Consider the following 13918-nt stretch of genomic DNA (forward strand, 5'->3'; position numbering starts at 1 on the left):
TTTGAAACGAGGAAACGAAGGAAAAGAAGAGGAAGGAATGGTCACATGCAACTTCCTACTACATTGTGAATGGGAGAAGAGAGGGATGTTACGCCAGGTGCATGAGAGGAGAGTTATGCTGCCTGTGATTTTACAGGTCTCGGGGATCGAATCTGATGGCCCCCTTCGCGTGGAGCCCTCATGGGAAAGAAACACGGATTAAATCCATACATAACCTAATAATGGTGTAGGATTTACCCATTTAAGCCCAGGAAGCGACAAAGGAAGTTGCAGGGACTGCCTTGTTTTCTGTACAATTTCCTAGGTAGACGAATTAACAGAAGCAGAATGGTTAGGAAGTAGGAGCCGAAATATGCCAAATTAAAGGGCACAAGTATCTAGAATCAATGTCGCTATTTAGCGAGGGATAGGAGAGATACGCGTTCTGCCTTTGCTAAAAGCTCTAGGAGCACAAATGATGTGCCTCTCTTATTTGCTAAAGTCACGGCTTCTTTTCAGTGGCTTCGACACCCTCTGCCAGGTTTTCTTCGTGGCACCTTGCGAGGTTCAAGTCACATGTTCGATTCTTCGGATTCTTGAATTACAACGAGCATGTGATTCGATCAAGCTCACTAGTCAACAGTCTCACAATGCAGCTACACATGATACCATGGCTGTGCATAGACTTGACGTTCAGGTGAATGCACAGCGCTTCTGAAACGTTTATGAAACCATGTCAGAACAGCTTGGACAACGCTGGCAGTGTCAGGCAGAGGAACGTTTCATCATTCAAGTGAATGTCAGGCGCAGGTTTGTATAAAAGGAATATGGTAGATAGAAGGTGCAGGCGCAGGTAACGCAGAAGAGAGTCTTAAAATAGCCAAAGTCAGGTGCAGCATATACAGTGCCAGAGGTCAGGTAGGAGAGGCAGCAGATTTCTGGCAGACAATGAATTAATGGATCGTTATAGGTAATGGGCAGAACTGGCAGGTCTGCACACAGTGGTGGCAATTCTACTCAATTTTGATTAGGAGAAAGGCAGCACTAACATATATAGAAACCACAAAACAAGTGGCTCAAATTGGAGCAAGACCAACAATCGCCTGCTCTGATACCATGTTAAACACATATGGGAAGCAAGAATAATGTGAAGGATAAAACATGACAATACAATTTTTATTAACAAATGATTTACATTTATAGTACAATATGTGACCGTTGGGTTTCACATCCCAAGGTCTCTTGGACTCCTTTTGTCCATTCGGCTTCCACACTAACCCATTGAGGATTAGTTGTCCAACACTGACGAACTTCCTTCATGCGGTAAAGGAACGGGTAGACTGCCCCCATGTTCATCGAAGTCGGTGTTTACAAAAAGAATTTGAACGGTGTCGTTCTCATTATCTTCGGTGATTGTGTCATCTGAAGATGGACCTTCCGAAGGAAAGACTGGGTTGACTTCCACCTCAACCTTTTTACTTTCATCTGGTATGGATTCAGCGGGTTTATCTTTAATGACAGATGCTTCGACCGACCACAATGGCATGTCAGTCGGATTTTCAACTAGCGATGGACTCAGCAAGAGTTTCTTATATCCAGGAGGAAGCCGTAGCGGGGAAGCCGAGTAGTCATCCAAAACTCTTTTAGCTTCGTCTAGGAAGGGAAAACGGTGGACGGCATGATTGCCTTCACACAGTTTACAAGGAAATTTACATTTCCTTTTTTTCCAAATGCTTCGTTTTCACTAGTTGATGGTGTACTTTCAACATTGTCTTCAGAGGTTGATGACACCAGGTTGTGCAAACGAGGAGACCAATCCCTTAAGATCGAGGGATGCAGGGACAATCTCGGTGATAGTGGTCTTCTTTTCAAATGACACATGGAGATTTAGGCTTAGATGGTGCAATGTGTGGATTTTCACTAGATGATGCTTGGTTACCCCTTTTTGCCTTTGGCCCCTTCTTCTTCTTCTCTTTCTTTTCCTTCCCTTTCTTCTTCTTCTCAGTTACTTGATTTTTAGCTTTACCGGCTTTATCAAGTGAAGAGGAAGGAGGGGAGCGAGAATTGGATGAAGTGGAAGGTTGGGGGTAACTTTAGTATCATCTAGTTGCTGACTTGATTGCTCAGGAATCACGGTGTTCTGAATGACAGAGGTCGAGAAGAGCCATACGGGCAAGCCGATTTTCAATCCTGGAAGTGACAATGTGGCCATATGGGGTGCACCAACATCTCCCCAAGAGGAGAAAGGACTAGGATTTCCTCCAAGGGGAAATCCTTGGTTGGTGGACTCCATTTTTCTCAACCTAAGACCAACACGGGAAAGGTGGTGTTATTCCGATTAAAATAAATTTTAGACGCTTTGACACAACTTCTTTTTTCAATTTTTAAGAGTCGAGAAAAAACGAAAGATGACTCCAGTCGCCTTCGATTTTTAATGAGCCTGAAGTGACAAGTGCTCAGATGGACCTTTTCCTTTAAGGATCTGAAAAGGAATGAAAGAGACTACTCTAGAAATCTAGATAGAGGGATTACCAAACCAATTGCAAAACTGCAGAATACTTTTTATGGTACGACAGTCAGTCTTCCGGAATGTTGTGTTCAGTGCATTGTGATCGATAGGGCAGCAGACACGACTTCCTATGGATAAAGGATATAGCCTACTGTGGTCTCCCAATATATACTCGACGGTACGTGGGAGCACAAGTCCATACTAGCACTTGTCGTCTCAAAGAGGAGGAATCACCCAACCAACAGTGAAAACTACAGTTACCAAGCTCTACAACGCTGGAATACATCTCTAGCCTAGACTTCTAGATGTTGTGCGTTAGGTTCCAAAGTGTTTTTAGGTTCATTAAATTTATTTTACAGTTGATATTTCTTAAGAGATTTGCCTTTCAGGTTCACCACATGATGTAGATGTACAATTCCTAAAATGTAATCTAAGATGATAAAAAATCATTTAATCTTCTTTTTGCAATGAAAATCCTAGCTACTAAAGAAAGAGAGATGATATTCTTTCAACATAGAGCAGAGAGCACACACTAGATGCACTGTCCTAAATCAAATCAACAAGAAGTCTAAATGCAAATGCACATGCATGTATTTGTTTTTAGCTTTCTTAATGTTTGAATGACAAGAAGAATGCTAAGTACAAATCTGAATTATCTTCTCAAAGCGATAGTACTAACAAATTTCTCTTCAAAAACGAAAGGAAGATAATGACGACACTTTACTATTTTGAATTGAAAATTGCTTTCAACACTTGAAAAACTACTAATTCAAATAAAATACAAGAGTAATTGTATAATCGACCATCAAGAACAATAGAATTCTTTTCTTTGACTGAAAACGACACTTGTGACACTTTCAAATCAAAAGACGACAGTTTGAATATGCTACTACTTTGTAAAAGAGAACTGAAAATGGCGGAAAATACATAAAAACATTCACAGTTCTTTGCACAATGGAGGTGGAATGATGGAAAGGAAGGGGGTTTCCACAGTGGTATACTGATCACAGACAACAAAAATCCTGAATAGGGCTGGAGAGAGTGAACACAGAAACCAAAATCTGAGAGCAGAAGAGGTCTTATCTTATCAGCGCACCTGTAACACAGGGAAAATGCGATACAGTGCACCTACTGCACACGGGAAGTGTGATGCATCCAGATTCCCAAGAGTAAAAGGTGCGATGGTCCAGGGATGAGACTTCAACTAGGTTTCTGGTCACATTTTGCAGCTCAGTTCAGGGATTTAGGCTGATCAAGTGATGTACAGTAAATACAAATCACACGGGCTGATCTAATGAGGTTACTAGAGCCATGACTAGGGCAATTAGAAAGTTTGCAAATCGATTGTTCAGTTTATAAAAAAAACCCGGAGATAGACTGAAGCAGCATTGATCTACTTTGCACTTGCATAGCAAATGCAGTTCAAAGGCTAGCTGGCTTGACTTCAGGCTCCATCTATAAGTTTATAAAACAAACAAATATGGACAAACAAACAATCTATTTGCTCCCCAGCGGAGTCACCATTTTGTTATCGGGAAATCTAGTGTCCACTTGGAGCTGCTAGTCCCACTAAGATTGGTAGCTATCTTAGAAACAAACAAACTAGAACTACTTTCATTTTCCTTTATGAGAAGTAGATAAGAGTGGAATGAAGGACACCAACCTCAGTCTTGTGCTTGGTTCCTTGCTCGATTCCTCTCCCTTCTGACAGATCCTTTCTGCTTCTCCTTCATCTACCCAACTTCAAAGAGCACCTGTGGAATCAAAGCAGCATAATACTATCAAAGAATAGAGATCTACTATCATAAGCAATATAGGACCAGATGTATATTGACCACACAAATGCATATATCATCAAACATACAAGAATGTGGAGGAAAACTTGAATAGCTTTATTAATATCAAGAATAGCAAAGAGGATTATAACCAATTGTTCTGACCCAACATCATCCTCCAGCATGAAAGCCATTCTTTCACCTCATGAAAAGCTTAGATCACCCAACACTATGATATTCGAACAAGAAACCAACAACACTTCCTTACAAAATACAAAATTACAGCCTCTGGATCTTTGGGATGAGGGATCCATATATAGATGATTGCAGGGGGGTGAGTCAGCTTCTGGGATTTTGATTAGTGTCCTCTCTCTAATAGTTCTTGATTCCACTTGGAGATTGATGATCCCTTACTCATCCCTGGGCAAATTCAGAGAGGCAAGTGTCACAGGAGAAGTTTCTGGAAGATTCCATGATCATCCACCTCGCAAACTATCTCTGCCATTTGTCCACTCTCGCCCATCACACCCTACAGAAGGGCTTTTCAGTATGCATCGCACCTCCTGTGTGCATTAGGTGGGATGCATCGCACTTTGACCATGGAGCAGGTGAGATGGTCCAATTTTGACCAGTTCTGAGTAGTTTTTCATGGATAACTTTTGGGAGATGATGTAATCAGCTGACCTTGTTCTTTTAGGGTATGGAACAACACCTTTAGGGACTTAGGAGCCCTTGGTTTATGGACATGTTTGATTGGGGTTGCAGTGCCCAAAAATGTCTATAACAATGTTATTTTCAGCACTTTGGGTGTATCGAACCTCAGTAAAAACATCAATTGGTTTCACTCCTTTTCAACTGGTTTACAGTTTGGAAGCTATGTTACCCATTGAATGCAAAATTCCGTCATTGCAAATAGCCATAGAATTACTCCCAGCCACTTCTGAAGAGGAGAAATGTTTGTTGTACTTAGCTCAGCTAGATGAGAATCGACATGATGTTGCATTAGCAATCAAAACTCATGCCAAACAAATAAAAGCTTAGTACGATCGAAATGTTACACCTTGTAATTTTTCAGAAGGATACCTAGTCTTACTATATGATCAAGCAAATGATAAGCTAGGGGCTGGAAAATTTGTACCTATGTGGCATGGTCCTTATGTTGTTAAGTGAAAGTTGGCAAAAGGGGCCTATGAATTAGTAGATTTTGATGGTGTCTCTTTGGGTAAACCCAAAAATGGTCTTTATTTGAAGAGATATTATGCTTAAATCTGGGTGCGGAGATTTTTGTTAGATTAGTTTCTTTCTAGCTGGTGTGTTTTAGATTTAAAAAGTGTGCCTAGTTTAGAGAGCGTTTTTATCATTATTCCTGCTTATCTTGATTTTACTCTTGATATTGCAGATGTCGACGTCTCTTCAAACATACATTGGTTTTGCTGATGGTGCTTGTCGTAATACACGAAACATTTCTTCCGCATCTTGGGTTATCTATTCACCCTCTGATGAGTTGGTATCTATGCATGGGGTAATCCTTAGTCAAACAACGAACAACATTGCAGAGTATAGTGTTGTAATTGAGTTATTATCTGAATCCATTTCATTTGGGGTTCGGAGTTTGATTGTTAGGTTAGATTCTAAACTCGTTGTATTACAACTTAATAGAGTTTATGCCATTAGAAATCCAGTGTAATTAAGATTATTTTTGAGAGTTCGTCGCTTGGAACATGAATTTGACTACATTGAATATCAGCATATTCCAAGATATTTAAATACATTAGCAGATGCAATTGCTTCTTGAATGTTAAATAGACATTTGCAATAATCAAACAGTAAATTTAAAAACATTCCATAACATGTTATACAAGATAGCCAGTAATAGTGATATAGCATAGCATAGAAGTGTGTCAAATATACATCGTCTTCAATCATAGGTTGAAAAACACCTTATGATCAGCAAAAATGATAGTACAAAAAGCAAAAATGTCATATGAGTCTACAAAGGCAATCATCCTATCACTAGTGATGATCACGATAAGAAACTACTACTCGGGCCATCCTACAAAGGAACCTCATGAAAGGTCCTGGGACCCCAATCACATAGCGTTGTAACCTAAGTGGAATATCATCTATGCTAGTCTTTGGAACATCTGCTGTCAAATGCTCTAGATGGTTTTCCAATTCGATCAGGGTCTCTGTAGATTCGTCCCGCAGGGCCGGTACTGCTGCAGCTAGGTGTCTCCTCTCATAGGGCCAGAGAGCGGCTGGTCACCGTGGACCCACATCTACATTTGAAACTTCGGTTATCAGTTTTGGATGATTTAGAAACAAAAAAAAAATTAGTTAAAACTTAGAAAATGTTGAGAATGATTTTACCTGAATCATCCCACTTCTCTCTTGGTGGAAGAGTCATGTTTGGGTCACCATGATAATCCATCCTAGCATATGGAAAATCCTGAATCACGAAAAGTTGGTTCTCCAACCAACAAAAATACTCAAGAAGAAATCGAACAACCTCTGAACCCTCCTCAGGATGACAGGCCATAACTGCAACCCAACGCATTAACTTAGGCTCTTGGGGAAGTCCAACCTCAACAAAGAGTTCCTGTGGGACCAACATTGAGACCCTCTCTAGACCAAAGCTCACAACTAGGAAACCATATCCAAATTTTTTTAGTTATCTGTTCTTTGCTCTAGTTAGTTGGCCTTTTACATTCGCCAACACAGCTTCGCACCAGTTGAAGATGGTACCTCGATAACATTCTACTGCCATTCGCATTTGGGATCCGGTAGCTACATGCAGTGCTCCACTTCTGCAGAGTCTGTTGACAGTAAATGCAATCACTTTAAGTTTAGGATGGGAGATAGTTTTGATATCAATCCCTTTGTCCTTTGTTTGGTCATTACAAAACTCTAGTTGGAGACTATCGACAGACTGGCCACCTGGCCTAGTCCTAAAAAGAGATAATCGTTCACCTCTCTTGGCCAAACCAGTCAAGAAATAAATGTCCTCTAGCTCGATTTTGAGCCAGTGGCCACCAATATTGAAACAATGGTTCTGTATGTTCCACCTGTCTACTAGCCATTGCAAAAAGTCTACTTGGGCCCTCATGCCAGGTATGGCCCAGAATTTAAATAGTCTGCATGCTCTCAATGCATCCAATGAGGGTTGATGATTTATTGTGGCAAGGTCCACATCCTCGTGCTCGCGTTCCCGCCAAATAAGCATTTTGTATGTCCTACATTGCACAAAAGATGTATTAGAACAATTTAGTTCGAAAATTTTTGGGCAGAAATGGAGAAATTTGAAGTTTTAAAACCTATTTCGCGGGGTCCACACCCTCTAGTTAGGGACAGTGCATAGGTCCGCACTCTTCCTAAGCAACAGGTGTGGAACTCTGGCTCTTTCCTTTGTAGAAAAAGTCGAGGTCCGCAAGTTACACATGTTGCGCCTGCGGACCCCTGCGAGCAGATTTCTAAACTAATTTTTTCCTTAAAAAATCAAAATGGAAGCCTAAAAATGAAATGAAAATGGTTGAAATGCAAGATAAAGATGATGTGGATTACCTGGAGCTAACAGTTTTGAATTCCAATGGATGGATTTTTCGCAATCTTCACAGGAAGTTTCTTACCCAAAAGCTCTGTCTTCTCACTCTGAAGTCAAATGGTAAAAATGAATTTACAAAAGCCCTTTTTATAAGCTTTTTTGAATAAATGAATTTTTAATTTGTTTATTTTTCACTTTAAAAAGGTAACTTTTTTGATGCATTTTTATTTATTTTAAACAGGTATGAGTAATGTTTGAGTTTTTGTGCAGAATATTAGATTTTTTAGGGAAAATTGATCATTCTCAACAAAAAACATTGGAGTCCTCTTTAAGCTCTTTTTTGACTCGTAAAATATGAAAAGACTGCCGAGATTTTCTTTTTAAACTTGTTAAAACGGAATTAAAAGGACGATCCACTTACAGCTCTTTTCTGACCGCATAAAAATGAAAAGATTGCCAGATTTTTGTCATTTCAAGTTCGATATTGGTTATAAAACGACATGTCTTTGATTTCTTTTTTACTTTTTCGGATCAGGGACACTAATTATGAAAAGTACTCCTTGATCATAATGGTCAAGCAGTTCTCTCAAGTATTATTTTATACTTTTTTGGGCTTGGGGGACACAAATTCACGAAAAAGGACAACCATGGAGTTTTCTTAAGTTTTTTTTCTGACTCCCTAAAATTGAAAAACACCGAGTTTCTCCTCTGGAATTGTTAAAATTTAACAGTAAAGGACCTATTCAATTTTAAACAGGAACAAACCACTCCTTCTTAGGGTTCGAATTTTAAACTAAGTTGGACTCATCCAAAGGATGAGCTTATAACCAAGCAAATGTTATCCTCCTCAAGTTTGTAAAAAATAAAGAGGTACTTGCCAGAAATGGTGGGGGAAAAGAGAGAAAAATGAACCTATTTGTTATACTTTGTGTTTTAGAAAAGCATTTATCCACTCTTGAACACGACACTTTTTGATCACCTGGGTTGGGAAATCCTTTGCCTAACAGTTAATCAAACCATATTGAAAGTCTTCAGCCGGTTTCTGGGTATTAGCTTCGGATCAATTGCCACCAAACCATCTGTAGTGTCATTATGTGTTCAAGAGGTTAGTTAAAATAAACCATTCATCTGCAAAATATCTGTCATCGATCTTGACCATCCCTGAGTTAGTCCTTGCCAAATATATTTCTTTAAATTGATCTATGATTTCGTGTTGTGGGCTTGCTTATGACGGATCACTTTCTATCGACTTCAGCTCATTATCTAGAAAGATGATCTAAAAATCATCAGTACCTTGGAATATGCATGCCTCAATGGCAGGTTTCTCGCCTTCGACGATAGGTTGCATCATTGACCTTTGATCAAAGGATTCTATGACATGTTCGACATCAGCGCATCTATTCACATTTCATGGATTGTACTGAGTACTTTGAGAGCCATTAACATTACTGGTGGTTTCTCTCACACTTGTTAACAGTTCACATCATTGATTGGTAATCAAGTGGTTTCTACCATGTTCGACTTCGACACATTCATTCACATGGATAGAATCGTACTAGTTCGGGAAGCAGAAATCAAGACCTTGGATCTAGTTTCCACCATCCAGGCTACGAGGAATTTTGTTATTTATTATACAGTGGACTATTTATAAACAGATGGATATGCCCATACTATGTCTACATATGTCTATACTCTTGATGTATTACAAAATCATTCCTATATCAGAGCAGTTTAGTTAGTTTTCTAGTTAGTTTTGATATGAGTATGGGAATGCCTACCTCAGCGATGATATGTTCACATATATATATTTTGTATTGAATGTTTTTACAGGTTCCAACCAGGGTGTCCACAGGATGATCCTTGAAATGATAAAGTACTTCACTCTTCTTAGATGACAAATGCTATCCTCATCTATTACAGACTTCGCACTTTAGGGGGCAATCTATTGCACAAAATATTGTCACCATGACATTCTGCAATCGGTGTGAGTCTATCACCACTCATACTTTCCTCCTTTGCAAGTCTTAAACCTCAGTTCTTCATGTCAAGCCTTGAAAATAAGAGAAAGCCCTTAAAAGTCTCTAAAAACTCTGGTTCCGCACTTTCTCTTAGCATTACCTACGGTCCCACACCTACTGGTCATGTCCCCTGCGTACCTGACCACTCTGTCTCTATGTAATGGTTGTGGACCCCTGTAAAAGTCAAAAAGGCCCAAGTACATTATTAGAAACTCACTTTGAGTCATTTCTGGAAGTTTCTAGAAGGAATCTTGAGGTGGCAAGTTTGCTCCTTTAAAGTTCATGCATCCCATACCTTAAGGAGCTAACCCCTTGATGTGAGGAGCTTATCCCTTTGAAGGAGGACTCTATCCCTTCATAGGTGGACCTGTAACTGCCTTCCTTTGCACTATAAAATGAAGCATTGGGTTGGTTACAGGAGAGGTTAAAAGCTGAAGATTTTTGAGGTGAAATGCTGCTGGAACTTAGTCTTCCTAATTGAGCTTTTTTGAGGAAAGATTACATACCTTGTTGATCTCATTTGGAAGAATGTGAGGCTTGTAAAAGTAGAGGAGATTCCTGTTTCAGACCCTAGGAGGAGCTTGTACAACATCAAGGCAACAAAGGTTGTAAATTTCTTCTATTTTCAAAGTTAATACAATCAAGTTTATTTTTCTCAATAAGCTTTATTTTATGGTTTATTTCATGGATTCCTTGATCACCATGATGAATATGATTTATTATATTAGCTATGCAGGTGTTATTTGATGTGTGCTTGTTTGTGATTGCAGGTTCTCAAAAGGAAACTCTTTCAGATGCTCGAAGCATGGCTGCCACAAACTAGCGTTGGACTTAAGGTAGGGTCTAAAACACCTCTTAGTTTTTATTAATGAATCGCGATATATTTAGAGAAAGGTAGATTTTCTTGTCCTGCTTGTTGCTAGATATCTGTTGATACTAGGGAGATCGGTCTCGTCTGCAAGAATGATTTATCCGGCCAACACTACCCATGCAAGAATTCTGCTTGATGAGTAACCAATATTTTTTTTTTTCACTTAGAGAACCTTGTATGCATTACTGGGAGATGAATAATTAGAAAAATTGAATCTCCAATATTCCTAATGAATCCTTCTATATGGTAAATCAACCTTCTAGTTAAATATACATTAATAAAGGACAATCTGATTGTTCTTACCTTATAAATTTCAGAACCAGTATGGGCATCCACGACACTAAAAATGTTATCAAGATGATAAATATCTGTATCCTGGTAAGCAACTCATGCCAGTTGAATTTTTTGTTTCTATCCACCACTAAGGGTGATCCCTCACTTCCCAATTTTAGTCTGGTCTCTAAATTCCATCATTTCTAAATCCTTTTGCAGTGCACACACCCAAATTGCATTATGGTATTATCATAGTCCATGGGAAATCCAAAGAGAATGCTTTCTTCTATTGTGCCATTCTGGATCCATGATATTTGTGCCACATACTCCATGCCATCACTCATTTTTAACTATATGACAAGTAATGAAAAGAAAAGTGAAAACAATTATTAGATGATGACATCTTATCAAATTGATTGAAACATCAATTTGAGAATAACCTGAACAAAGCAAGAGAAAATTCACTGTGAATAAGAAAATAATCCATTGTTATTTGATGTAGATGAATATAGGTAGGAAGATAGTTGACAGTTTTGAAGATTTATGTACATTATGCAATAGACAATTTATGAAGCAACAAACTCAACAAGAGAGATAATATGTTGAAGAAAAGTATTACAGAAAATGTATAATCATACTCCAAACCAATAGACATACTTATTCTGAGTGGACATAAAAAAACAAATGAACTAAAAATAAAATAAAATTATATTAATGTTGGCGAATAACCAAAATAGGCTTACAAAGTTAAATAGATTATTCTATAGGAGAAAAAAACAAGCCAATGATGGCGTTGCACCATGATAGGTCATTTAGAAATCAACAAAAACTACGGAGGCTCAGGAAGAGTAGCATCTTGGCCAACATCGAATGAGGAGAGAAATCATTATCCACCACCACAAATATGGAAGAATTATAGGGGCAAGAATTCGAGGACCCCATTTACATCCCCAAACATCCAATTCCAATAGATCACTCCAAGAGTAAATAAATTGTGATGCAAGGATATGTCCATGACCTCTATGGTAAGAACAAGGGCAAGTGGCAGTCCCTTTATGCCATATATAGAAAGAAATGGAATGAATTGGTTTCATGATACCTCATGTTGTTGGCGTGTGTTTCAATAATCTATCCTTTTCCATGAAAGTGACACCCTATATCCAATCTCTTCATTCCTTTGATGTTTTAGAGGTGGAGTTGCCAACCAAGTAGGCCTTGAAGGTACTTGTAGGGCACATTTTCTATTAGTAACTACAACTTGCATTATTCAAGTAAGAATCTATGGTTTGGGTGTTAAACAAAAGGTCGCAATGGACTTGCTAGAGTCTCTATAGAAGCAATGCAATATCCCTAGGATCTCGTAGTAGATGGGGAACTTGAAACATGAAGTTCTCTTTAGTCTCCACCTCCTAGAAGGATGAGTGTCGACAAAACTTGTCCTCTTAGGGAATCTAATGATACATATATTGACATGTAAATGGTGGGAGCATGATATTAGTTAATGAGGGGGATCTTCAGTCCATGGGATTAGTGCCTTCATATATAGTTGGACAAACAATCAATTGTTAAGTTGCAAAAAATGCTTAACGTAAAATGCTAGCTTAGATCTAAGACATTGTGAGGCAGAAAACTAGGTGATTAGAATGTACTTCCATTAGGTGTCCTCCTTGATTGATTCGTTATTATCCTCCTTGGGGGGGAGCATTCAAGGGTACCTATAAATTAGGGAGTCAATAAATATAGATAATGGAATAATGAAGAAAAAAAAGTGGCCTCAAATTCTCAATATTTCCTTCGACCAGAATGACCCAAGGAGACCAGATCTTTATAGGAAAGGAATGGACAACTAGATATGGATATCTCTCCCAACTCAAGGTAGAGTCTCAAAGGGCCCAAAATATAACCTCTACACCAAAGTATTTTGTGGGTTGTTCCCTAATATTAGAAATAAGTTATATTTTATTCTATTTCCTCCTTGGAGAATTATTACAAATTGGTTCCAATATTGAAGCCAAGGTACATAAGGCCATTCAATTCTTTTAGATGAAGGGAATTTCGTAATACCATTCGATTCTTTTAGATGAAGAGAATTTCATCCTCATTTTATTTCTACTAATTACTCATCCCAACAATATTAAGTAGAACAAGGGAGAAACCAATTATGTATCCTCTACCCACTATGGAAAGAAGAAATATGGCACCTGTCATAGGAATCTTTCACATTCCAACGAGGAATGTCAAACATTTAGGCCAAAGAGCTTCGAGAGGGCAAGTACTTCCTTTATTAGCATTATTAAGAGGTTTAAGACTTAGAGGTTGATGTCAACAATCCCAGCTACATTGATCCAAACTTGATGCTAATGCCCAAAGATAGCCTTGCTAGCAATACGAAACCTCTTTTTACATAGCACTATCAAATCAGGCACAAACTAGCATATATGGTCGTTGATGATGGGAATGAAAATAACCTTATCTTGCTTGAATTGGAAAAGGAACTCAAGTTACCAATCTCAACTCATCCCAAATCACATTATCTTGGATGGGTCAAAGATACACATTATCTTGTGCTAATCACTTGACAATAGATCAAACAGTTGCTAGAAGATGGAAAGATTTCGCCTAATATCTTATATGTTATTACAAACAAAGATGAGAAGACTTGCGAAAATAATATGATGATAACAAGTGTAACTAATTGCTTCATTTCCTTTAAGTAAGATAGGTGGAATTTAAAAAGTAAAAGAAAGACTATAAGAGAGGATTTCCACAAATGCAGATATATTGTAGTACATAAAATAAAAAATATAAGGAAGTCAATTAATGGATTAATTGATGGAGAAATCAATGGGGTCATTGGTGGTTTTTTGTCTCCTAAACATGGGAGTTACAATTAGATGTTTACAAATACACTATGATACATTCCCACTCGCTGCTTGTCACCTAGTATTATTC

The sequence above is a fragment of the Pinus tabuliformis genome, chromosome 7, assembly GCF_031772625.1.
Source record: "Pinus tabuliformis cultivar Carrire ecotype Pingquan chromosome 7, CPIR1, whole genome shotgun sequence".
Taxonomy (NCBI): domain Eukaryota; kingdom Viridiplantae; phylum Streptophyta; class Pinopsida; order Pinales; family Pinaceae; genus Pinus; species Pinus tabuliformis.